Genomic DNA, 27,813 nt, shown 5'->3' on the forward strand with positions numbered 1-27,813 from the left:
TGTAAAACACTGCAGATTATACATAGCTCTGACCACTTCCCCCAATATTGGCCTGACACTTGCAGGCCTTTTTGCGGGAAGACTACAGTCCCCTAACCTCAACCCCTTCGTAAGGGCCCTGAAAACAGCACATGATCACTTTGACAACATTAATCTAGAGCTTGATACTGGCTCTGTTTTGTCTTTAAGTAAAATTGGCCCTGAAGTATACAACAAACTACAAACCAAAACACAAATCTGGGATAGGGCAACGTTCGATCGCTCATCTCAGTAGGAAAAATATATACAGTACAGCAGTCTGGGGTTTTCGTATAACAAACCCTGTATGTACATTAAGTTCTGTAGTAAAGAACTACACAGATTTGTGAGTTATATCCATTTTAACATACTACCTACATATGGATACACAGGGGGCTTGGAACGTAGTGCCTAGAGACACGAAACTTTGTAAGATAAAAATATAATCGGCCAGACATATCATAACGCAGTGTCCGTGTCTGACTGAGCAATATCATAAGGGGTATAATACATATGTACAAGATATGAAGAACATACAAGGAGACCCATTTTGGAACACACTTACAGTAGCTAGCTCCTTGGTGATATCTAATGCAACCCTTTGTGTGTGGAAAAAGGCACAAAACCAGATAGATAATGGTTTTAATGTTTGAACTATTAGAATGATAAATTCATATAGGAATTGGATAAGTATATTAATTAGACATCAGCAGATTGTTTTAGCTGTCTCTATATCTTAACGTTTTTATATGAATGTTTGGTTTTTCTAAGGACAAGTTGGTCAGTTCTATTGTAATATAAACTCTTTTATGGTTCATTATGTCTGTGTGCTTTAGGTTGTAATTGTTTAACCAAATGCACAATAAAATAAAAAAATAAAATAAATAAAAGAGAGAACGCTAGGAGAACATCTCTGGACTGTTTGAGCTTACTGCAGCTGGGACCCAGAGTAGCCTCCCCTCAAGTTTTTGTTTGCACATCTAACTGGAGACATCATACAAAGAGCACTTTCTGGGTGGCTTATAACTTTGTCCCCCCTGGACGAATCCTCACTAAACCTTGCAAAAAAAGATTGTATGGCTCCCTCAGAGTGATCTTGTGAGGTTTTCTGCGGTTTTGTGACTGGAGCGATAGGGGGAGACATGCCAAATCGCTGGACGGATTTTCACCAAATTTGCACCAGGAGTGGTGGCTTCGTCCCGTGTGATTTTGTAAATTTGGTGTAAATCCATCCAGTAGTTTCTTTTAAAAGTGGCCAAACAGCAGATAAAAAAAATGTAGTGATAACTGGGTTCGGTCCGCTGACTCACTTCCTGGTTCGGGGTCCGTGGACACCTCTGAACCAATCAGAGAGCAGCGTGATGTTTGTGGAAATCGTACACGTCAAAACTTTTGAAACGGACACCATGTTGGATTCGCGGATAGCGCCCGTAGTCCGTGGACATTGCGGTAAAAACATATTAAAAAAAACACATCATTGCACTTGTCAAACAAATGAAACTATCTCTCGAGATGTGAGGGTTGATAAGAATAGGATGGGATATGGAAAAAGCCAAAAAACAGTTTTTTTCTTCTCAGATGTCCACGATTATTTTTTACATTGTATTGAGGTGGGGTGTAACCCATCTTGCCACTGCCGTCCACGAACATCCCAGATATTCAGGGGCATCCATGCATATTTCTGCATTACAGAGTCAATGAAAAGCAGTTTTTGGGTGGCATTTTGCAATATCATTTTAGACCTAGCCCTGAATAGTTCTGCAAAGGTGGTGCTATTTCGCCAAGAGGGGGCAAAATTAGAGGGGGGTTTCCCAAAATATTTGAAAGGCTTATTACTTTGGTGCCGTTTGACTAATCTGCACAAAGGTTTGCAAAAGGATTTCAGACCCAGATTTGAATGTTTTTGCAAAGGTTGGAGGGGTTTTGTCAAGAGTGGGCAACGTAATAGACCCAACTTTTAATGTTTGTGCAAAGTCTGAATGGATTTTGTAAAGTGCTGGCTTAGGATTTTGACACATTTTTGAACATACATTTTGACACTTCAAAAAATAAAGCATGAACAGATTTGCAGCACTTGCCACCAGCTGGCCGTACTTCACTTTTTGTTTATTATCCTTTATCCCATGTACTGCACTTTCTCCCCTCCACCTTCCCGTGCACTTGCGCGATCTGAATGACACCTGGCCTAGTAGGATCGTTGTATGTCTTCCCCCTGTTCCCTCTCCCTTTCCTCGTCGCGCCTTGAAACACCTGTGTATAGGCGCGTTATAAATGCCATATCATATCATTCCAGGCAAGGAGCATTCGAAAGGACCCAAAAGCATGGTTTTGCAAATGTGTCTGTGTTTTATTTATTGAAAAGTGTCATCATGTCTGTACAATGAATAGTGATATACCTTTGATGACTGAGTTATAGCCTGTGGCCATGGGCAGTGTCCAGAATGTCCGGTCATGGCTATGACCCAGACAATCTGGCTACTGGCCATGATCACGAGGGACTGCAATGGGGTTAAAGTGGGCATTGCCACCAGGGACTGGCTATGTGATAATTTCTTTCGAAATTGTGATAGGTTTGAATGAAAACAATGTCTGCTTCTGGCTGCAGCCCAAAATGCTGAACAGGATTATTTGCGAGAAGCATCAGCAAGGCCCTCAAAGCATGGTTTTGCAAACCTGTCCTGTGTTTTAATTTTTTCTAGAGTGTGAAAATGTAAGTACAAACAATTATGATTTAACTTTGGTGTATGGGCAATGGGCCTGTCCATAAGCAAGGACAAATATGTACTCTGATTTGCTTATTGGGGTTTGTGGCATGGCCAAAGCCCTGAGTTTGAATGGGAAATAATATTCTGCTTGCGGCTACAGCATGAAGTTCTGGACTGGATTACAACAAAACAGGAGCATCAGCGAGGACCTGAAAGCATGCTTTTGCAAATCTGTTCATGTTCAAATCTGGTTACCAACATTATAAACACAACCCCTTGTAGGGACTGTTCATCAAAATTAATTTCACATGTAATGTCATCAATGACATTTGTGATGTCATCTTTGATGTCCTGGGTGTTAGTCTTAGCAGTGCACGGTGGTGGCGCTAGTTATGGTTACTTAGCTTACCATAACTGGCAAATTTCTGTGGTTTTTCAGTTTTAATTGTAACCATAACATCCTTTTAACAAAGTTTTTTTCACTGAATATATATGTGTGTGTGCTTCTGGCCAAGAAGCATTAATGCATTTCATGTATTATCTTTTTACTTCTTTGTTTCTCACTTTAAATTTGTTTGATATTTTAACCATGTTACATCCACATGGCACATATATATCTACTGCAACATCATTTCCTGTTTAACTCATAAATCTCTTATGAATAAGTTCATAAAATGTGTGTATGTTGCTCATTCATTCAAAACTGATAATTACTTACATTTGCCCACTGCATCCATCATATATTTATACTGTGTCCTTGTCTTCTGCCACTTCATTGACTGCACTGGAAAAACTGGTAACCTTGTCCCATTGCTCTCCACCACGTCCCCACCATGCACATAGGTCCCTTCCTCTGATCCGTCCTCTCTGGGACCTTTGAGAGCATACTTTGAAGTTGCCAACTGGCAACACTAGCACACAGGTTACGCTGTCTAACTAGCATCAATTGCTTTAGTTGCTTGGCTCCTCTCCAATGAAGTGTCACTGCTCCCATGCATTCTGCAGTGCTCTGAAAACACTTGCAGGCTCAAGGACACTTGTAGTTGGCAATCATACACTGAAGTAGGTGTGTTAACCAGCTTTTATTCAATCAATGCAAGGCAGACCTGCATCACTCTCGCTCAACATATGACATCAAGAGAAACGTCCTTCCTGCGTTCTGGGCTTCATAAATCACCGTATAGCCTGTGGTGGCAGTTTACCCACAAACATCTGGCAATTAAAAATGACACCAATTTGAGTTAACCTGTGAGGACTTGCACAAACTTTCACTCAATATTCAGACATTAAGGATCACAGGGTTGTCTTTGTACAAACATTGCAACATAGCACCTCTCAAGCGCTGCAGCACTGTACTGTACTTGCAGTTGTCCAGTAACCGTATTTGGCTCCTATACATTTTCCAGTTCCTGCCATGCCCATGGTGCAGCACTCCTTACCCCGTGGTGCAGCATGGCAGGGAGAGCTTTCTTACATTAGTTACCTTGTTGCCTGTATGCTTTCTTTGGCACAGTTTGTCTGCTCACCGATGCTCTTGGCACTCTTGTTCGCTGTACATGTTCTTTTGGTTAGTGTTGGTACTCACTGGCACTATTCCACTCTCTGGATACTGTTCCTGTGGAACTTCTTCTGCTCTCTGGCATATGTTTGCTGTGCTCACTGGCACTATAGTGGTCTTCTCTGGGCCTCGCAGGCTCCTTGTGTTCTTCACCTTGTAGGTGGACCTGCTCATCTTGGTAGCTGGTAGGCGTCTCCTTTAGCCGTCCATTTCCCATCCTCATCGCCATAAAATGTTGCATTCAATTATGCATATAGTGATGACTCTCAGACAGTATCTTCACTGTAAGGCTGTTTATTGGTTACAGCAAACATCTGTGTCCATCTCAGCAGGTACAATATCTAACTGTAGTCACAGCCACCGGTCATCCATCTCTTCCCATGTCAGGTCTCCCTCTCAACGGCTCCCATGGAACACACATCCTGTCAACACATGGAAGTTCCATCATGTCATCAGCCTGCTTTCTCCATCAGACAGAGAAGTGTAGGATACAACACACATCAAAGGTGGCAAGGTGAGCTGTACCGGTTTAACGAAAAAGGACAGAATCTAGTCTGCAAAGAGTGGAGAATGTCCAGGCCCTTATCATATAGATGGAGTTCAGGCATGACATCTGTCTCAAGGAGTTTTCTAGAAACAAGCAGCAGAGAAATGGTGCAGAAATTAGCAGAGGTCGAGAGTTCCAAAATAGGTTTTGTTAGAAGAGCAGACACAAGTGTGGCCTGGGTGTTCAGATATAGGGAGTTATTTCTATGCCATGCAGCTTGCCCCCCCTGTTTAATAGTATGGGTGCGGCACGGAACCTTAAGCATTGGATACACTTTGAACAGTCAGTAATCCAGATTCACCTGCATGATTGTTGCTGGAGACCGCCTGGGATTTGGAAGAAAGAGTCCTGTCTCCTCCCGGTGACCTGGGTTCTGATAGAATATTGGGATAAAGTGACCCGTAAATATCTGGGGACTATGTTCCCCACTTTGATAACACCAATCTGGAATAACGTCTGAATTTCCACCAGGCTGTCAAGTGGGTAGGTTTGCTAGATGGATTGAGGGAGGTTTGGAATGGTTAGGTCAACTATTTGAATCCGAACAACCCCTGACTTTTCATAAATGCAAATAGGTCTTCATGGTACGAGATACTGACAAGTATACTTACATACAACTTTGGCACTGGCCATCTTGGGCAAAGGTGTCCTATCAAGTTAAGCATGAAAAACCCCAATTGAGGATCTCTTTGTTGGGGATCCCCCCTCTTGTAAGGTTTCTTCTCTGTACCAGGTTCTCAATGCTGGTCTCTTTAAGCTCCCACATGCTTATATGTCAAAATGAGAGGAGGATTTGAATATCCTGATAGGGGATCTCACATGGTACAATGTTATGTTATGTTAGAGGATTTTTATACTGCACACTATCACTGGTCTCGTGGTGCTCTGGCAGATCTGTAAAGCAAGAGGGTTGAGCTATCGGGGTAAGTTAGTAGGAGTGAGTGGGGAAAAAATAGCAAGAGAGCTGTGATGTTCTGTTGCCAGCTTCAGTTCGGTTTACACCGTTCGCTGAGCATAGGTGTGAGATTTTGGTCAGTAGCCATCATGTGCTTTTGTGCGAGGTTATGTGTGGTTTGTTTCGCTGTTGCAGCTTATTGTGGTGTGTGCGGCTTGTTGTGCTGTAGAGGTATGGATGTGTTTTGTTAAGAGTTTGAGGGGTGTATGCAGAGGGATTCGTTTTTTTTAGTGTGGTTGGTTAGTGGTGATACTTTACCGTACCTCCTCAGTTTTGGCCACTTGTGGCACATATCCCTGCCAATGTTATACATTGTGGTGTCCTACAATTCCCACTCCTATTTTCTGTGCAGAGGTATGGGTCATTTACAGGGTTACTTAGTGGTGATACCTTCTCCACCCCCCCTCCCCTTGTTCAGACTAATGGATGTCTACATCACTTTACCCACTGGCAAATGCCAGTGTGCAGCAACCATCGTTTCCACTGGCCCCTTGAGGATGGGGCACCTCTTCCCTGTGCCCTTGAGCTCCCTGCACCCCGTTGTCTATCGGTTTGGATGCCACTTTTTCCCTTCAACCCCTTCAATTATAATGCCTCTTTCTGTGGTTCAATTTGGTCGGTTCCATTTGTTCTCCTTTGTTTCTCTTACGGCCCTTATGGGAAAAGGTGCACCTGGGTCTCCCTCCCCTTAGGAGGCCTCTCTACTTCCCTGCACTTCCCTGTGGTTTGGCCTAGGCCCCTGTCCATCCATGTGTGTGTTCATTACATGGGGCGTGGGTGTTGTTGTTTCGTTTTTGTCTCGCTCTGAGTTGACAAGCCAGGTTATTGATGTTTTCTGAATTTTAGATGGTCCTTCGTGGTTCGTATTCCTCTGGGGAGGGAGTTCCATAGTTTAACGGCTAGGCAAGAGAAGGCTGATCCACCACGTTTTTGCCTGGTGCACGGTTTCGCTTCAAGGCAGAAGTCGTTGCTTGATCTTAGTGTTCTGAGTAAAAGAATATATATTTATTTACACATCAGTTGTATAACATTTCACTAAAGTAAAGCAGTTCAAAAATCACACTCTTAGTACACCACACCACTCGCAATAGTTTCCAGACGAGTTAAGCTCACAAAATGAAGTGGGAGCAAAATGGCACTCTAGTAATTTAAAAGGGAGGGAAAGACAAAATTAGGTAGACATTGAGCAGCACCAACAGGTAAGTAAGCAGGGCAATCCAGAAAGAGGAACTACAGTGATGGAATCGAATCAATTAGGCTTAGGGCCAAAGTCAATAGGACAAAAGTATTTTGCTCAAGATCACACAGTTCAGGGTAGTTCGCGGTTAAGTCTTTGCCAAGAGTTCCGGATGAAGTTGGTCGGCAGAAAAGTTAGTTTAAAGAGTAGGGAAGGACAAGCCCTCGGATTGGAGAAAGATTTCAAACACTTTCACCGCGGCTGAACGAAACGAACAACCGGATTTGCACAGTACCTTTCAATGGAGAAGAAGCTGTAGCTGAGGCATACGTTCCTGGTAGTTCCCGCAGGCTCACGGTTCCTGAAGCGACTGTCGGACTGACACAAAGTAGCAAGACTGGCGGGTCCTGCACTACCCAGGGAAGAAACCAGCAGCAGAGCAAAGCAATGAATAAAAGGTGCGCTCCTTAAAACCCAAGCAGGGTCTGACCTTCGTGGCTGTCCGGCCCACTGTAGCTCTGTACAGCGATTCGACCAGAGGAGGGATTCCTGGCTTGCAGTTTGGGCGAACTGGTTGGTCCCACCAGGTCAGGGTAAGAGGATTCCTGGAGGATCTTCTCTGTCGTTGAGTAAGAGTATTCGGACCTGCAGCAGGGCTTCACCGGGCGGTTCAGTTGTGGTCCTCTTCCGTCAGCTCCCCGTCGGTTCTTTCATTCCAGTGGCGACTCTGCCTTTCCAGACCCAGAGACCTGCTTTTTATGCAGTTTTCCCCTATTCACACAGCCTGGCTGTCAATCACACAGCAGGGTGGCTGCCCCGCCAGGACAGTCTCCACAGCCAATCCTGTCACAGTGCGACATGGGTCTCCAAGGAGACCCTGTGAAGGGAGTCCTAAACCCCTCCCTCACATCCTGTTCGCACCCCCCCAGACATACTGGCGCCTAAGAAGGGCTTCTGCGTAGAAGCCCGCAAAAAGACAGTGAACAAAGGAATCAAACCCAGTTTGGCACGCAGAGTAAAACACGAGAAAGACTTTTACAAAAAGAAATGGCTAAATATACCAGCCGGAACCATAATAAAACATATATGGTCTAGCGGGTTTAAGTTCGAGGCTACCAAGATAGCCTAAAACAATACCAAGGTTATTTAAGATAACCGCGGTAGAAAGATAGGGTAGTTGCCACTGCCACCAGCCAAGTCTTGATGAGAAGGGAGCGAAACAATGCTCAAAGAGAAACAGGCAGAAAGGGGTAAGTATTAACCCTTTCCAGTACTCCATGTTAGATGGTTTGTACTGGGTCTGTGGCTTTACTGAGGGTAATAAAGTTAAAGGCAACTTTGTGTTCTGGGAGACAGTAGTCAGTCCCAGAAAAATTGAGTCTGAGTTGGGAAGTCTAAAGACAACCCTGTGTCACTGCACTGAAGGTGCTGTGTAACACACAGTAAAAAGATGATGCCTATGGAGTAGGTGAGGCTCCACAGTTTATGAACATAAGAAAATGTTAAACACACAGCAAAACTCATGTAAGAGTGAGGAAAAAAGGCTCACACTCTTACCAGGTGAAAAAATAAATCCTAGAAATCCAGCAAAGCTGCTGAGGGACTCGGTAGGTAAGGGAAATTGGCCATTCTGGAGAATTCTTCCTAACAGTCCTGGCCTGCAGCCAGCAAGTGGGTCTCCTGAAGGAGGACTATGTTAATCTTCCTGCGGGTCAGGTAGGATTTAACCTTTTCATTTGCATGTATGACCCTAGACCGCTCACATTCCAATTTAATACCCTGATTTGAGTCATTGTCGGGGGTACCTTCACACCCTCCCCTTCTGTCCCAATGTGGCTCGCGCTATGGGGGCCCTCAAACCCACCGGAAACGCCAGTCTCCCACCCACACTGCCATTGGAGACAGTGCATGCAAAATGAATGTGCAGTCCCACCCCAAACGCATTCTTCCCCTTGCAACCATAATGTATCATAAGCCTTTCAACAGTAACCAAGACACAATCAAACAACAACGTCCTGAACCAAGGGACAACAACATAGCCATTAGCAACCCAACGTTAACTTGTGGCCCAACAACCATTAGTCGTTCAAGCTGTCCCGTACCTCCAAAGTTGTAGGCAACCATTGTGTACCAGGTGAGGTTGCCGACAACAGGCCAGCGCCCAGTGTCAACTGTGAGCGGGCAAGAGACCAGGTGTTGGCAGCTGGGCCTCATCCCCATTGTACTTGATAGGACGCTGTCTGCAGCAGTTCGTACTTTATCCGGTAGGAGCTGAATGAGATCCCGGGGGTCCCGGTCCTCCCCCGCTGATGTTCAGCATTAGTATCTACGTTGTCTTAGTGTAGTCCCCAGGTGGCGAGTGGTCATTTCCCGTAATCCGGGCTCAGGCTTTATGGTGGGGACCAGTAACCACCAATAGGTCCACTAGTCAGAATAATTTTTGCTGGATAGGTTATTATGGTTCATCCACATGGATGCGGCTATCGGGCTGTCTAGGAACTGCATCCTGCCATTGTATATGATTTTCAATCTTGCTGGGTATAAGAGTAAATACTTGACCCCCAATTGGTGGAGTCACACCTTTATAGGCACAAATGTATTCCTAGCTCTTTGAACCGCCAGAGCGCAGTCTGGGTATATGGCAATCCTGGAGCTGCCTCGCAGTATCTCACTGCCCTCCCTGGAGTGTTTCAGTATAACCTTCCTGTCACGGAACTTGAGGATCTTGGCAATCATGGGTCAAGGGTGCGATCCCGGTCGAGGTTTCTTCTGTAAGGACTGGTGGGCCCTTTCCACCGCAAATCCCTGTGACAGATTACCAGGGCCGATCTCCTGTAGCAGCAAGTTCTCAATTTAAGTGGTTGGATCATGACCCTGAGCTTCCTCGGGTAACCCTAGCATCCTCACATTGTTTCTGCGCGATTTGCCCTCGGCGTCCTCTGCCCACAGCTCCAGTGATTTCTGTTCTTCCAGTGACTTGACTCTTGCCTCCAGGTCTTTGGTGGTAGTCGCAGTTTCTTTTAATAGGCCTTCGGCGGTGGTGACACATTCTGCTAATTGTCTGACGTCCTTTCTGAGCAACTGTACGTCCGCTTTGAGCTCATCAATCCTAGTTTCAAGTGAGGAGCAAAGGGCTGTAATCGCCTCTAGGACATGTGGGTCCTGCAGCCTACCACTTAACATGCGTATCGTGCCCTTTTACGCATGTAAATATGGCAAATACGGATCATTTAATTTTGTACTGCGTACCGTGTACGCTTTGATTTATTAATTTAAAAAACATACTTTCCACCACTAGATGGCACTGTAGCATTTGTTTTGTCAGCAGCATAGCCTTCTTATGCATGATGGTGAATTTCCAACTGAAAGACCAAATCTGTGACAGCTAAGCGAGCAACACAATAAAGCATGCACCCTTTTAAAATGTGTTCATACCCATAACGTATGTGTTGGATAAGTTTTACTCTCTTGCAGAGGAGAAAATGAATTTTTACTCTCTTGAAATTGCATTTACGCTCTAATTTGAAAAATCATGCGTAAAATACTCCCACCTCAAAATCTTATCTGGAGCACTGGGGTCCTGTGTGGGCTCTGTCGGATGCTCCGCACTTCCAGCTTGTGGAGTATTGCCTTACTTAACCTTTGCACTAAATTAGTTCAGAATTGTGGGTTTCCCTTTGTTTTTGGTGGGTGACATGACGTAGGAGGATGATCACTTCCAGGCAAGATACACAATTCACCTCACACAACAGGCTCAGACCCAGTTATTAGCTAAAGGGCAAAACTCCTTGCTTCGCCCTTCTTGCGCAAGTTTAAAGTACTCAGATCCTTTTGGGGCCACCGCGACAGAAGTGTAGAACAAAGTCACTCCCAGCGGGAGGTAGCGCCTGAGGAAGCGTTTGCCCATGCATCAGCGTTACACAGGAAAGAAGTCAGACTCCCCGTGTAGCAATTTCACATGCAGGCCCAGTGTTGAGAAGCGGGAGGAGGAGAAGGCAATGAAGTCCAACAGGCGAGTTATGCTCCCCCAGGGCACATAGGATCTTTCCCAAGTCGTCGGGCCAGACCGCGGGGGATGCGCCCTCCCCAGCAGAGCCAAAGGATTTAGGGAGCCAATTCCCCCATGGTGCAGCAGCGGGCATACCTTATGCACTGCAGGAGTCAGCGGTGCCAGTGCGGGTCCGCCAGCATGCGCGCCACCGGAGAGCGTCCGGTGATAGAGCAGAGTCACAGATGAAGGGCAACAGCAGAGGCTGTAAGGCGTCCACCGACAGTCTCTATTTGGCCGCTCCGGCAAGCAGAACGCTTCTCTGGGACTGCTCATTGTGATGTTTGCAGTGGTATCTGACTGAGGCACTCTCCAGTATCAGAGGCAGTGAGGCACGACAGGCTGTGCACCATGCAGCACAACATCAGGTTCCCAAAGGTAATCGAGGGGTTAGCTTTCGACACAGTATCGCCACCAAACAGGGTGTCGATTATAGCCGGGTTGTATCCAGAGGGTGGACAACAGGTTCACCTGCCAGACAAGGATGCTGGCATGTACAGGCATGCAATATTTGCTGCCACAGGATGGATCGTAGAACGATTGCAGTGGGAGCTCCACTCAGCCACGACTCACCACATGAGCTTGGGTCATGCCCCCACCCCCCCTTTCCAGTGTCCAACGTGCTGATTGTTTTTGGTTAGCTCCCGTAGCGGACTGCTCACTGTCCCAGATTTTCTAGATAGTGGGAGCAGTAGCAGCGAGCCCCAAGAATGACCTGAGGTCCAACACATCTGCTGGATGGGGTGCCTCTTGTAGGGCCTTGACTTTATCTGGGTCCAGACGCATTCCCAGGTCTGAGAATATGTGACCAAAGAACTTGAGGGTCTGGTTGCCAAATTCACATTTGTCTTTGAGTGTTACGTGAGCCGCTTCTAGTGCCATGCAGACCTTGTGTAAAGCTTTGTTGTGTTCCTGGGCTGTCTTGCCAAACATCAGGATGTTGTTGCTGTAGTTCACACGCCCTGGGATGTGCTTGATTACCTGGTGGATCTCTTCCTGGAAGATCTCCACCACCGAGGATATGCCAAAATTCAAACGCTTGTAGCGATATAGCCCCATGTGGTTCACAAAAGTGGTAATATATCTGGACACCCAGGCTATTTCCAGCTGGTGGTATCCCTTGTTGAGATCAGGTTTAGAGAACACAGTTGCCCCATTGAGGAGGTGGATCATGTCTGTTATTCTTGGGGCTTGATATCGTTCTCGCTGGACGGCCATGTTGGGGCAGCACATGTCTACACAGAGGCGGATAGGTCCTTCTGCTGACTTCTTGGGGACTGGCACAGTTGGGGAAACCCACAGGGTGGATCCCACTGGCGGCTCATTGATGTAAAGGTCCAGTAGATGTCTTATCTCTTCCTCCACTTGTTTTTGTTTGTAGGGCTGCCCCTGTAGTGCAGTCTTACTTCCAGGTTGATGTGAAGTCTTACTTTGTAGTTGCGCAATTTGCCCAAGCCTTTGAAGAGGTTTGGAAAAGCTTTTGTTATGTCTCCTTCTAGGGCCAGGTATTTACAAGCCATCATCCGGTAGAGGATGTGTACGAGTCCCATGTCAATGGGCGTTTTGAAGCTTAGGATGCATCCAGTGTTGGCTTCTGTGGAGAGCACATGTAGCTGAATGCGGGCGTGCATGATTTGTGCACACAGATTGTGGTAAAAGTGCCCTTTCACAGTAGAGGTGTTTTCGAGTTGTAAGGGAAAATGTCCACCTGCGAGGGCTGTAGTTTGGGCGGGTGTAGGAGGCAATCGTAGGCCCCCTCTCTCAGGACATTCACCGTTGCTTTGGTGTCAATAAGAAATTACGTTGGAATGTTGTGGACCTGGAGAGTCGGGATAGGGCTGTGTTCCTTTGCTATCTCATTTCCTAGTGCCCACACGTATCCTTTACTCAGTTGGCCGTCTTGTGAGGATGATGATTCACTGCCAGACAGCAAGCGTACTTCAATGTAGCGAACGATCCATCAAGGTTTATGAGAGCTCCTCCTGTCGGGAGGCCGAGTGGTCTTCTGGACTGTTGTCAGCTGTTCTCTCCCTCTCAGGACGGTATCTCCTGTACTCGTGGCTCGACCTTCTGTCGTCTGGCCGGTGGTTGGAATGGCGCCTGCTGTTCCTCAGGGATGTGGCCTGGATGTGTGGTGCTGGGACGTTTTTGCAGAACGCCCTAAAGTGGACATCTCCCCTGCCTGCTGCATATTTATGGCCCAGGGCAGGGCATGTGCCCTCATGGGGGAATTCATAGCCACATCGGTAGCACGATTTTGGAATATGACTGGCCTTGTCAGGTGGAGTTGGTGTCAGCTTCTTGGCGACCTCTGGATCTCTAGGGTCTGATGAGATCTCTACATGTCCCAGGCCGACCACCAGTGCGGACCATCGCTATGATTTCATCGAGGATCTGCTGTTTCTGGAGCAGTTTTGTCTTAAATTCTCGCACCCCACGATGACTTGGGAGCTCAGTGCTTCATAATTTGAGTAGGGGTGGAAGGTGCAGTGCTTCATACTGATACAAAGTTACATGCATAGTTGTCCATGGTCTCCTTTCCTGCATGGTGGTGTGGAAGATGTGTCGTCATAATCCACGTTGGTGTGCGGTGCAAAGTAGGTGTCAAGCGCCTCTAGAATTTCCTGGTATGTTCTCTTCGCATCAACTTATTCATAGAGGATGTCTCGTACTGCTGCTCCTACAACCAGGGTTACTATATTCTTCTTTTGTTCTTCATCCATGGGGTCCATTGCCCCCACATACACTCAGGTTACCTGTATCTCTGAGGTCAAACACCTGGGGTAGCTGCCAGGGCGTGGTGTGTCCCTGGCTCTGCTGAAAAATCTCTGATGGCCGGACTGGCAGTGTGGCAGGGATGTCCTACTCTGACATCTTCATGTAACTTTTCGATGCTGCTGCGTACATCTACAGTGGCACTCTATATGTCCACGCTGCTTTACCTCTGAAAATCAGGGCAATTCACGTGGGCCTTTGGTAGTGTGGTTGTAGGGCACGGAGTGGTCTTCTGGACTGTTGTCGGCTGTTTTCTCCCTCTGCAGGACGGTATCTCCTTAACTCATGGCTCAACCTTCTGTCGTCGGGTCGGTGGTTGGGATGGCACCTGCTGTTCCTCAGGGATGTGGCCTGGACTCACCCGCACTCCTCAGGCCTGTCGTCCGGCTTGCGAAGTGGCACTTGGCCACTGTGGGGCCCCATGCCCCCCTGCTGTGCCACCAGTGCTCTGACGTGGCCCAAGCAGAGGCAATAGTGTGTGCGCCGCTTATGTATGCGGCCACAGAAAGGATCAGGATCATTGCCGCCCTCCCACCCCCCCTGGCATATTCACCTATGCAGCCCGGGCCGGCCTGTGTAGCTGTCGCGTGCCTCGTCCTCCGACCACTAATATGGTGGATGTTTGGGAAGTTGGGGACCTCGCTGGGTCCGAAACAACCTTTTCACCAGTGTTCTAGAGTGGAGTCACCCACTTGCAGTGCAGCAACGCTGGTGGAGGCGCGCTGCGCACTTTACAAGAACAGAGGCCCACACAATCACTGCTAGTCTCAACTCCATCCTTTATTTTTTCAAACTTAACTTCCTGCACTTGCTCCCCACCCCACACCCCTTCACATCCCTTTTCCCTTGAGTCCCACCCCACCCTAACCTGTCTTTCACATAACGATGTGGACTGAATAAGAACATGACAAATACCTAATTTAAAAGAAAGGGGGGGCGATGCCAGAGGCTAGATAAAACTGTTTTTGTGCTGGCATGATTAATTGCTGCAGTCTTTGTATAACATGGCATTTACCATGCCTACCGCTCTTACGATGCCATGGCCTTCCATTCACTGAAGTTGCATCTCTGACTCCCAGGTCTGCTGCCGTTTTGCAGCCGTGGGGAGTGTTCAGTCATTCTTCACCCCGTCTCCCTCCCTCTCACATCTCTCACGTATGCTTCCTCTACCTCGCACATTTGCCTCCTTCTTTAGCCTAACCTGAAGGTTTACACGTGTCTTTGCCTTTAGACAAAGTAGCAGTATAACCACCTTCCTTACTGCCCCCAATACACTACCTCCTAACTATCTAATAGCTGTCTGCCTCTTTGCGTGGAAGGAGGGTGCCAACTCCAACTCCTCACCTCTGCGAATATTCCCACCAAGGTCTCCCTTCTTCTCCTGTCTCTCGCTTATGCACCTTACGGGAATTCTCCTCCCTGTCCCCCACATTCACCACACTTATTATGCCCACTCGCAGTCCCTTGCCCAGAGTCCGTGCAAAACTCCCACGCAACTTTTTCCAGGATGATCTACTTGCACCAATAGAATTGCACATCAATGCAATTACATCGCGCCAAAGAAATCTGGAGACTGGGGTAGAGTTTAAGAATCTTGGCCAGGCAGGAATGTAAAAGGAAGCGAGATATTATTTTCACAAAAACATTCGGAAGTGCTTCAGAGTCCGTAGGGGCAAAGCTTGTAAAAAGGGGTTGAAAATATGACCCCTGAGGTATGAAGAAGGAAGAGAAAGAGTTAGGCTCTGATTAGCTGCAAATGGAAACAACCTTCTCCTTGAAAAAAAGAGGATCTTTTGGGTCAAATTTCAAAGAAGGAATAATGGAAAAGGAAACAGCAGAGGAAATTGAGTTTAGCTAAAACAGAAACATCTCTTGAGTATTGCTGGCAAGCTTGATGTGGGAAGATTGAAAGTCATGCTTTGCACTGTGAAAAGCTTTTTCTTACAGATCGACAACTGGATGATTTTAGCAGTAGCCATTTCCCGTTTGGCGGTTGTTTGGAAGGGATTCAGGATCAACCATTTCGGATGAGGGCGTATGAGAGTATGCAGTTTGTGCTACTTTTAGAGATGCGCAGTTCACCTTAATCAAAGGTGGCATGCGCATTAGACAGTAGGTCAAAGATGCGCTGTCTAGCCCTCTTGCATACAATAGTGTCTGATAGACGAGTGGATGCGCATGGAGGGCAGCTCAGCCTAAGAACACAACCTAAGAACACAAATGCTTACCCAGGCCCGAGAGACAAATGATGGGGGCTCTAACAAAATAGCCTGATCGGCAAACGCCAAAGAATTGAAACAAAGATATTAGTCCCTCCATTGAAAACCTGCACCGTGGACCTTTCCTGTGCACACTATACCTGGGGGAGAAAAGAGGCACATGCTCTAGGCCCCCAGTTTAGGAGGTGACCACCTGGATGCCTGAAAGAAAATAAAATCACCTATTTTAATTAAAACATAAAGGACACATGTCATGGCATAGTATAGTACGCTGTCGAGGCTCTAAGACTGCTGCTGTGGATGACAGCTAATGTCTGATGTGATTATTTTATTTTTATTTTTTATTATGTTGCATTGGTTAAATATAACCTTTAACATTTTAAACAAATAAAAAAAACAATTAAAAAAAATGTTATAGCTGATATAAATAAACTTTACAATATTAGTGGAAAAAAAAGAACAAAATAAAATACAATGTTTAAATCCATCATACAATTAAGGGTTATGAAAAAAAACGCTACAATTGCGTATATTAAAACACACATCACAATCAACCATTCATGTAACGTTGAATTAATCAGAGCTAATTTCCAAAACTAACTTAACAATGCGAACAGCAAAATAGTCATTTCATAAACCAGCATCTACATACATGAGCTCAATTTCACTCCCATCCTCTGCACTGTTCATTCATTTTTTGTTTGAACAAAGTTAATCTCACTAAACAGTATTCTCATTGGTCTCGTGTAGTTTCAACCCATGAAGAAACGCAATTGCTCTTAATCTTGTCCGCGTGTAAATGCCAGAATGTATTAGCTTCCATAGAGTTTCAGGAGGGAGGAGCCTCAAAAGCTCCATCAACTATTTAAAGTGTGTAAGCCACTGATCAGTCAGTGCATCACACTCGGTCAAAAGATGGCATAACGTTTCCTCCTGATTTTGTCTTTTTCAGAAGCGACAATAGTTGGCTGAACTCTTGATTATTTTCCGTTGAGCCAAGACCTGTCTTGTGGGCCACAAATTCATCCTTAAACTAATAGTTGTTTCTTTGCAATTGCAAAGGCGATTGCAGCAGATAGGGATCTGGTGCGCTATATTTTTTTATGGCAAACAATTCAGGATCAAAGTCTCAATGCTGACTACATTTTTCTCTAGTATCGATCCAGGTACTGGATTTTGCAAAAGAGTAACTAGAGAAACATCTGGAAGTGCAAGGGCGTAGATGACTAGCTTAAGCCACTTTCAGATGAATTTGTCAGTCGATGAGCGAACAAATTCTGATAGTATGCCCAACACGGAACGAGTTTGGAAGGCTAACAGACATTTCCTGATAAGAGCAACCAACTGCCACATATACAGAGCATGCAAGGAAATCAATTCTAATTCATTTAGTATCAAAGCTACTGGGGTCGAATGTGGGAGCTGCAAAATACTTCGCCAATCAGTTTGGACTCAAATGCATAAAGAAGAATAGGTGTAGTCTTCTGCCGATAATATGTCAGTGCTGGAACAATAGTGAATTTACCAAATTTGGCTTGAATAAGTTTCGCCTGCTGAATTGAAGTATTGATTTTGTGTTGCAATACATTTTTTACACATATTTCCATCCTGGCTGGCCCCCTTACACTCCTCCAAGACCATCATAAATGTTTATCTAAATGTCACTGTTTTGGTCCAAGGCCCTCAGCCAACCTCCTCCTGTTTGATAGACGCTTCCTGCTCCTTTATCAACTTCCTTTCTTCTCCCACTTTCCCTTCTCCTGATCCTCTGTCTAATCCATCCTCCGCCTCCTCTTCAGCACCCTCTACTGCTTCTCTGGCCGCCCTATTGCCTCCCTCTTCCACCACCCCTCTGGCATCCTACTCCTCCTTGGCTACCTTGCCCTCTCCTCCTTCCTCCTCTTTCCATTCCTCTGCGCTTTCTACACTTCCTCAGGGCATACCTCTGACCTGTACCCCACCACGGAAGTACTTCAAAAATGGCAACCTGCTCCACACTGCCCCTTCCAACTCTCGCTCAGCTGTCAAACGCTCCTCTGACATCTGCCGTCTCCTTGAGGAACTTAACCTGTACGATGTTGGTCTGACCGAGGCGTGGTTCATGGCCAGATCTGTCACGTGTTTTGACACACTCCTCCCTGATGGCTACAAGATCCTCTTCACGTGCAGATCCAACCATTCCGATGGGGGTGAAGCCTTTATCTTCCCAGAGTGGATCCCTGCCTCTATCATTCCTATGCAGGACTACTCTTCCTTTGAATGCCTGGTCTGCAGGCCCGCTCTCCCCTGGACTCTCTCACTGTAGCCACTATCTATCGGCTGCCTGGCCAGGTAACCTCCTTCCTCCCGGAGTGGGCGGACCTCGCCTCGTCTCTCCTCGCCTCTACCTCTCAACTTCTCATACTCTGAGACCTCAACATCCACTGGGATGCTTCATGCCCTCCTTCTGCACTCTTTCGCAAACATCTGTGACTCTTTCTCTCTCTCTACTAACCCCTGTGGCCCGACTCACTCTGCAGGGCACATCTTGGATGTTCTGATCTCCTTAGACCTCCCCCTCTCTAACCCTCTCACCACTCCTCTCTCCTGGAGTGATCACATTCTCCTTTCCTTTCATCTCTCTCTCACTACCCCTCAGGCCAAGCCTACTCCAGCTCTGCCACTCACCTTCTCGGTCATCCGACCCATGAAGTGTGTGTCCATTGAGGCTTTCACCACCATTTTCTTTCCTCCCTCTGCACCTTTCACTGATTCACACCCTGACACAACCCTTTCTAACTTTCACTGCTCTATCTCTGACACTCTTGATGTACTTGCCCCTTTCAAGAGGATCTGCCTGAAACCCAAATTCAAGTGCAACTCGTGGTATGAATCAGACCTCGTCCCCCTTAAATGCAAGTGTAGGCTGGCTGAGAGGAAGCAGAGGGCTACAGGTTCACCCTCTGACAAACAGGCCTGCCAACTTCTCCAAAAGCAATGCAGACTCTCTGCCCTTGCTAAAAAGAGAGTGCACATCCAAACCTGCACTTGCCACCCGCTGGCTGCACTCTTTTTATTCTCCTTTGTCCCGCACTTCTCCTTCCTCCCTCTCCCCCTGCAATTCTCCCCTTCCCCTTGCCCTGCTCTTGCACTATCTGATTGACACACGGCCTAGTTAGATAGCTGTTTTGTCCTTCTTTTTTGTTTCTCCCTCCTTGTCTTGTCACGCCTAGAAACACTTGTGTACAGGCGCGTTATAAATGCCACATCATATCCTATCATGAACCGCAATATACCATAAACAGATCACATTTCTAAAAGACATGTTAAAACAGTACAATACTTAAAAGTACATTTAAATCCAAGTGGAAAATTATTCTAAGAGCAATAACTTTTGTTTCCAAATATAATTGTAAAATTCATAGCCGAGCTTCTGCCTGCATATAAAAAAGACCAAAATTGATCAGAATGGATACAATTCATATCTAGCACCAATTTCGTATAACCCTTTTCATAAATGGAGATTAGTGCAATACAGTCGGTCAAATGCTGCCTGGACGTCTGAAGTTCTTTACTGCAAAGTCGATAATGACTTTAATCTTGTAGTGTTCACTGTAGTAACTACTGTTTCTACATTCACTATAGCCCAGCTTATGTAGCTTTTTCACCTTTCTTTGGGGATAACAATGGAAGTTGAAATCTCTATTAATAGGTTTGAGTGTCAGGATGGTTTAGAAGATAAATAGCTCAGTGATTTATGCACCAAGATCTGTGTTAATAGACCAGATCAGAGTTCCATCGCCTGGCAAGGCAGACTCAGCCTTTCCTTTCTCTGTGGTTGATAAACTTGAGTAATGAATCAACGCATTTTGTGCTACAAAACAGTATACCTGCACCAGAAAGTACACTCATACAAACCAACACATAATCAGTATGGTTGAGTTCTAGAATTCAGTCCTTCCAAATGAAGGTTTGTAAAAGTGAGCACCCCCCAAAAAAGAGTATAATGCATCAGTGAGAAGAGGTGATTAGGGAGCCAAATTTAAAACACTGCAACCAAAGTGTCAATGCTCATTACTTGCTTGCCACCAGACGACACTGTAACCCTGGACAGTATCTCAGTGCACAGTACTTTGCTGTCTCTTGTGAAAAGGTTTGCCTTTTCACATTCTGTCAACATTGTGTAGTACTTTCTTTTAAAGTCGGCCATTTAAATGAAAAGTGTCCTAGGCAGGAGGTAGTCAACCAAACAGTGAGAGTTTCTTTTGATTTGTATATTTAAATCTTTAAACTAAATCAATGAAAGCTAGATGAGCTTTTACATCCAGCATCAATTTTAGTACTTGTAGATGTCCACGTATGTTGGAAAAAATTAATCTACAATAAATCTTATGCAAGAAAATATGAATTTATTCTTTATATATTATGTTGGTTTACTGCATGATTTGTGATTTTCCAAGTCAAATTTACAAAACAGTATAATTTTAGCTCATTAAAGTCAAAAATTCACAAATAAATACACCTTGCTGTGCGACAAGAACTGTGAAACATTGTGATCAAGTGGCGAAATTGTAGGCTGCGCTCAAATTCTAGCTTCCCAGTTACCAAATATCCTGGACCGCTCATTTAATCACATTAGGCCTAATTATTAGTTTAGAAAAGCGATGAAACAGTGATGCTAATCCTATTCCCACCACTTGTTTTTATATAATGGAATTACTCCCGCTTTTACTGCCTCACCCAATTCCGAGTTTGACCTTGAATACTAGGCTTTACCTCCAGCTTAGCGCTGGAGGAAAATCCTCCATGTTAAGAACAAAAATCGGTGGATTTACTATGTGAATATACTGTTTGCGGTAAAAACACCCAAAGAAAACGAAACTCCCCAGAGTCATATGGACAAAAATGGGGATTTACACTGCCATACCAGCTTGTAATGCCTTTGTAAACCTGCTGGATGGCGTTGTGGTAACAGTAAACCATTTCAGTGGAAAAACAGCAGATTTACTGCCAATTTACTATCAAACTTGCAATGAAGCCATAGTGCCTGACCTGTCAAAACTGCTGGTCACAAACTATTTTATAATTTATAATATTGATTTACTGCTCGGGGCAGGGTCTTCAAAATAGCTAGCTCAAGGTTCACCTGCCCATAGTGTGATTTTGTTTATAATGATAGTGACCATTGATTTGTTGCAGCAAAAAACATTGTTTCTTGGCTCACTCAAGACAACATAATTGAACACCATGTCCCTTTTTATCCGTAGAGTATGTTCGGATATGGACACATTCCTGGTAACTTCTAATCTTTATCCTCTGTCTATGCTGTGGAATGTGTACCTTGCTCATTGCTTTTAATGTCACACCTGCATCCATGCTTACACACGTTTACATTCTCTGAGGCTACTAATCTTTTTCCTGCATCTACGAAAGCTCTATCTGTACTTTGCTCATAGCTTCCAGGTTTTGAAATTGAGTGGAGCTAGGAGCTATTTAACTCCTGCTTCTTGCCTAAAAGAGCCTGGTTAACTTGATACCAACAGCTACCAGGAGCTATTTTTGGATCCCCAGGCCAACTGATGCCGTACAAACACGACTTTGTTAATTCAACTCTGTATGTTTGGGCCATTTTATAAATACACATCTATAGAGCATTTAAAGCATAAGGGGTCATATATAATAGTCAAACTGTTAGGTTGGCATCTTATGTGGAAGTTGGATTTGTGGAATGCTATGCACTAGCTCCTTGTAGATTTGGTAGCACCTAGTTAATGGTGGACACCCTGGAGCTGCTTTTAGCTCCTGCTTTTGCAATCTCAATTTCGACCTCTGGCTTCTAACCACTGCCCTCTGTTTGTGATAGAGCACATTCAGTGGTAGAAGTGGACCGAAAAAAGTAGTGGGACTGTTGTCTCGGCAGGGAAGGGGGTAGGCGGAAGCATAGTACAACATGTGACAAGGTGTTGCAATTAAGTGACTAGTAACTAAGGCTCTTATTATAGCTTTACACTTGCACAGGGACGTGAATGGACACATTCACTATATAGAATGCTGAATATGGTTGTAAAAAGTAGAGGAATGGTAAACAGAAAAAAATGAAACTAGTGGAATACCGCTCCAGAACCTTCCCGCTCACTTCGATCACTGAGCACATATACCTTCCTCATTGACTCAAATCTGTGATGTATACACACAGTAAGGACATGAGCCTTCCTTGAAGCTGCTGTTGGAGAAACCATGCCAAACATCCATTTCGCGTGATGACAGAGACAGCTTTACTGTTTTCTTACAAGACAAGATCACAGTATCCTCAATCGGGAACTAACCGCTCTATTGTGACCCGCCCTACAGACCCCTCACCTTTATATGTCACTAGTGAAATGACAGATTCAAAACCTGCGAACATTCTGAAATCCCTCCACGCCTTCCGGACGAGATATACTGCTTTCTGCAAACACAGTACATCCTGTTCAGTCACGTCTAGTCCTTCTTTGATATCAACTTCCAGTGACCATGTCACATGAGCCCTCCTTGGAGGTATCCCACAAACGGGCATACATACCTTTTCCGACTTCTCCTCATTCACAGCTCTCTGCAATCCTTTGTCGATACCGGACATAAGCGGTTTATGCAGTCACATGTGTCTAAAAGACCTTGGCTTCAATTTCTGCAAGACAGGACTTTTCAGCCCTACTTTCTGCGCATGCTCAAGTATCATACAGGAAACAACCATTGTCCAAAGCCAACCTATTTACAATTTGAATTATAGTTGTTTTTTATATAATGCGCTGAATACCAAAGAGGTTTCAAAGCACGGACCCGGGATTCTAACCTGTGTTGCTCTGTGTGGTCTTGCTTCCAAGACGATCGCATTGCCAATGAGCTATACTACCTAAAAAAGGTTGTAATGCAATAAAGTCTACTAAAAGGAAAAACAATGTAGACAGAATGTTTTGACGCTGCAGTAAAGTGGGGGGATGGGTGTAGAAGAAGAAAAGGGAGGTTTCACACTTCTAAATTCATAACTCAAAACATACCTCTGGTATAGGTAGCTTCCTTGTTATATTTAACCTGAGCTTGAGTCTATGCTGGGCTATGTGTACATTTGTAAATGTGCTCTGCATCTACGCTAGAACACAAGCACCCTGATCATGAACTGATAATGGTGCCCTTGAAATGCTACCTATTTATTCTTCTGATTCCAGCATGGATTAAGGTGGTAAGGGAAGTTCAAGGGAGTTCACTTGCTTATATTTCTCTCTGCCAGGGCAACACAATTCTCGGATCCCTTCATTTCTTTGGTTTGTGTGGGACACCAAATGTCCTTAAAATGGCACTGCACACACACCTGGATTAGCACCAGCTGGGGGTTTCATTGTCCGGCAGCAAGTCCCCAAATCACAGGCTCGCAGGACATGGAACCCCAGCTGAGTGTAATTATGCAATCACGATGCCAGCAGGCTGAGTTGCTTGATCATCAAAAGCCCATGGGTTTTGGAAATGTGTGGGAGTTAGGAGTTGGGGCATAGAGAGCAGGAGAGTATGTGGTGTTGTGGTAAGCAGATTTTGGCAAATTAAGTAGGGTTAACCGTCATTCAATACCTTTTTCTGTGATTTCATTGAGTGATGAAGGGCTCTAGAATGTCACTTCCTTGGGAGCTACTACCACTTTCCCGTGTGGAATGCATTCCATACAACAGGTTACTTGAACCATGTTCGATCACAGTGGGGGGGCCTCCACACTTTTGTTAACTTTGGAAAATGTGGGGTTCTCCCCCAAATTAATAAGAATAATACAGACGTGGATGCTGTGCTCTTTGTGCCTTAGAGGGGTGCAGCATCATGTCATTAATGGGGGCCCAAGAAAGCTGAAACACGTGGCTGGGATTGCTGATGGTACTCTTGTTCAGAGTAGAATTTCCTAGCTGGTGGTAAATTCTGCTACTTCAATGTCAGGCACTAACCTGGGAAGAACCGGCACTAACATCAGTAGCAAAGTGACTCTCTGCTGACCATGTGTTGGACTGCTGCGATTGAGCAACAAAGTAAGTGTGTATGTTTCACAACCAGGCGTTACCAAGAAAAGTAGTGCTGCTTTTACGAGTGGTAAAACCAAAGCTGACAAAAGCAGCGCCAGACACCAAACAGACCTCTTCATGTGTGCGAAACACATCTCTGTGGTGCAGTTCTGTGTAGAGGAATGGGAAAAGGGCTTCCTTTCCATGGACGGCCAATGCCTTTTTGGGCTTCTTTGAACAGGAACCAATCAGGACTAGGAGAGGGGGGAAGATTTCAGAAACCCTAAATTTGCCACCTCGAGGTAGCACCTCTTACAGTTGCCCTGGGAGCCTGCTCTTCATAGTCTCTCAAAGCCCAAAATGAGAGGTGTACATGCTCTGTATGGAAGCAGTTCAGGTGTCTGCTTAATTATTGCTTCCAATGTCTTATAAGCTTTTTAAGGCAACGCAGACTTAAAAAAGGATTCCACAAGAGAACACAAGAGATTAAAAGAATAGAATATCTTCTTTGCTCAGATGGAAAACAAATGATGGGACTGGAATATGATTATTGGCACAGAAAGTGAGCAGAGAGAAAAATAACACTGCAAAGATCCGTAACTTCTCGCACAATTCTCTTCCCTAGGCTGGAGCATTCTTTTTCTGGAGCATGTGAAGCACCATCCTGAAGCTACCCTTTGGAACACATCTTTGCGGTATTAGAGAGAGCTGAAAGGGACCCAGAAGGCTCATTTCTCCGAGTTGACCCTGCAGAGCACATGGACCTGCTTGGAATGGAGTCCCGGCTGTGCCCACGTCACGGGATGGGATGTCTCATAGTTAGAGCCTAGGGGGGGTAATGCAATGGGGTTTTGTGGCTTAGTTTAGTTTAAGACTGCACTGTTTAATATAATTTGATTATGACGCTGTTTTATTCGCCCATTCTGTTGGCAACTTTTAGGCATCTTTATGTATGGTTATTGACTGGCTTAATGAATTATGTAATTGAAATCTGCAAACAGAATTGCTTTGCCTAGTTTTTGTTTTAATTGTCTTTCCCTTCTTACTCTTTCAAATCTATGGGCCTCATTACGAGTACGGCTGTAAGGGTTAACAGCGCTGGTAAGGATGCTGGTGCCGTTAACCCCTTACTGCCGCATTCCGAGGTCCCTTAGAGGTTCCCACTAAGGCCGGCTGGTAAAACCAGCCGTCCTTAGCGGGAGCCACTAAGGGACCAGGGAGCTAATAATGGGCCCGCTATTTACGTGCCCGTTATTAGCTCCCCCCCCATTCCCATTGAGCCCTATGGGGGCTCGAATGGGAATGCATATTTTGAATGGGGACTTACCGGGTCTTCCAAGGTCCGAATGACCCAGTAAGTCCCCACTCAGAGGACCCGGACACGACTTTGGAGGCAGCCATGGTTCTATTAGCACCGTGGCTACCTCCAAACTCGTACTGACCCCCTATGTCTTTTATTTTTTTTTTCGACCATTACATAATTTAAACTAAGGTGCCATTAAATCAGGCGGCTGATTTCCTTATATCCCTGGAAGCATTCTTTGCACCATGAATGATGGTATTTGAAAGTCACACAAGTGTCCCTAGTTTGGATGAAATACATTATCATTGTGGTTGGAAAATGACTTCTTATGAAACAGATTGAATATCTGTCTGGTCCCACCCACAAGTCTAGTTGAGCATCGAAATGCTAGGCAATTGCTACACCCGTGTGTAATATGAAATCATTAAATACTGGTGCATACACACCTAGTGTTTACCTTGAAAGGTCCAAAAGTGTCTTAAGCTACATAACACCAGTAGTAAACATAGTAAAAATACTTAGGTTCACAGCATTGGCTGAAGTGATTTTGCTACGTATTACTATCGGCTTTACCAATGTTTGTTTTCAATATCTGCATAAAATAACTTACTCTTGGTTTTGCAGCTGTACTTTCAAGACTTCAGGACACGGAAAAACAAAACCACTTGCACTTTCACTTGATCCTAAATGGAAGACTATACTACTCAAATGCAAAGTAGTGTCAGCCTTCAAAATCTCGGGTGGGTTTAACAACTGTGCATTGACAACCTGGAGACAACAAATTTGTGGCATGGTGACCCCTGGGCCACAGATAAGACTGGATCAGGCCAAGTAAGTCAACTGTCAGATCGTACAGGTCAATGGCTCACAGGGTAGGGACAGAGTAATGCACATGTTATCTTGTATTGCCCTGTAGGTCTAATTTTCTTCCTGTGTGTGGACCTGAACCACTTCATTGTACCCTGACTGTTCCAGCAGAAAACAGGTTCTCTCTAAAAGCCATTGGCCCAAGGCAGAGCGCCCTGCATTGTCAGTGATGTACATCCTTTAACCTGGGCACTTGTCCACTTACTAGACCAGTACCATGTTTGAATGCCTCCATTTCTGTACTTCACCAGGGACTACATAAATGTCAGAGACAAGTGTTTCTTTGTGGCATAAAAGGCGGCAGGTTCATTATAACAAAGCATGTCAATCATATATTTCAAAACACTACATGAATGTCATCACGGCAAACACTCTGGCAAATTGTTCTCCTTGTGCGGTGACCAGCCGACTAACTCATCCCTTCCTTGCTTCCCCCCTTATTTCCAACCAACTCCACTTTGGAACAAAACTCCCCAACTGTCCTTGTCCGTGATCCACCTGCCCCTGTAGGAGATCCTGAGCTGAAGAAGTGCCAGTTATGATGGGGGAGAGCTGAACTCTCTTACATTCCTCAACCGCCCTCGCCGCTGGCCCCCAGGGGGGCGCTGAACCTGGTAGCAGCGAAAAACACCTTCTGATTTCCCAAGCTCATTTAGTAGTTCTTATGGTGCCACTGGTCGCTGGCACACCGCCACACCACTGGGGGGTCCACGGCCATCTGTGGCTCCTCCCTCCCCCGTAGTGGCCTCATAGTTCCAATAGTTTCGTGCATACATTCCAGAGGAAAAGATCCATGCCGGTTTTAGATAAGTGCACCCCATTCCCTTCGTAATGCTCTGGTGACTTTAAGTTAAGCCATGTCTGATCTGAGTAAAACCCTGGCAAAACATGGCCATCGATGCATTCAGCTTTGTCCTACATTTTACTACCGCTGATTGTGATTCGCTCCCCTCCATGTATGTCTCGGTATGATCTCTGACCACATGATTTCTGTGTCTCCCAAGAAAGCTCCCAGTTTTTGCAGGGTGCCCATCATCACTCTTATCAATACTACTCTGCCCATGCTTGTAAGATCGTTTCCCCCTAGATGTATCCGTAAAATGTCAGGTTTACGGTATCTTACTAGCGGCCTGTGTACATGATCCTCCAACTGACTCCATTTCATCACCGGCACTCCCCGCCATTCAATCTTGAAATGTGTTGCTGTCATCTTTTCCCTCTCCGACGTCCATCTTGCCTTGGCTCTTGTCGCAAACGAGTGACCAACCACCCATACTGATCTTCTGTGCCTTCTAACTGCTGTTTGATGGGGAGAGATGGGGAGTGGAGGTATGAGTTATTGTCATATTTTTCCGGGCCTTATATACTTCTTAAATAATTTGACCTCCAACCCCTGTCTTTTTAATAGCTTCAAGAGTCATACCTACCCCTGCTGCTGAGGTGGATGTTCCAATCCTGAAGGAGTGGGTTTGGAAAACACCCTCTATCTCCCTTATGTGCTTTAATGCCAGGTTCACAATACTTTTAAACTGGAACCTGCTCAAAGCTGAACTATCAGTGTGCAGGAAGAGCGGAGCCCCCGACCCTGCTGGGAATCTTATGGATAAATATGTAAATACGCAGTTTTAAGAAGCCCCTTCCCCC

At 45.4% G+C, this 27,813-nt stretch overlaps 1 protein-coding gene across 1 annotated transcript in view; it reads left to right on the forward strand.

The window, feature by feature from the left end:
- The window catches only part of LOC138582288 (thiol S-methyltransferase TMT1A-like), a 102,833-nt gene extending 77,067 nt beyond the window's left edge, over positions 1-25,766 (forward strand). The window contains exon 3 of the mRNA XM_069653426.1: positions 24,625-25,766. The gene's annotated coding sequence lies outside the window, so the exon portion shown is untranslated. The remainder of the gene's footprint in view (positions 1-24,624) is intronic.
- The last annotated feature ends 2,047 nt before the right edge of the window (positions 25,767-27,813 follow it).

This window comes from Ambystoma mexicanum, chromosome 3q (assembly GCF_040938575.1).
Source record: "Ambystoma mexicanum isolate Mex_15411 chromosome 3q, UKY_AmexF1_1, whole genome shotgun sequence".
Lineage (NCBI taxonomy): Eukaryota > Metazoa > Chordata > Amphibia > Caudata > Ambystomatidae > Ambystoma > Ambystoma mexicanum.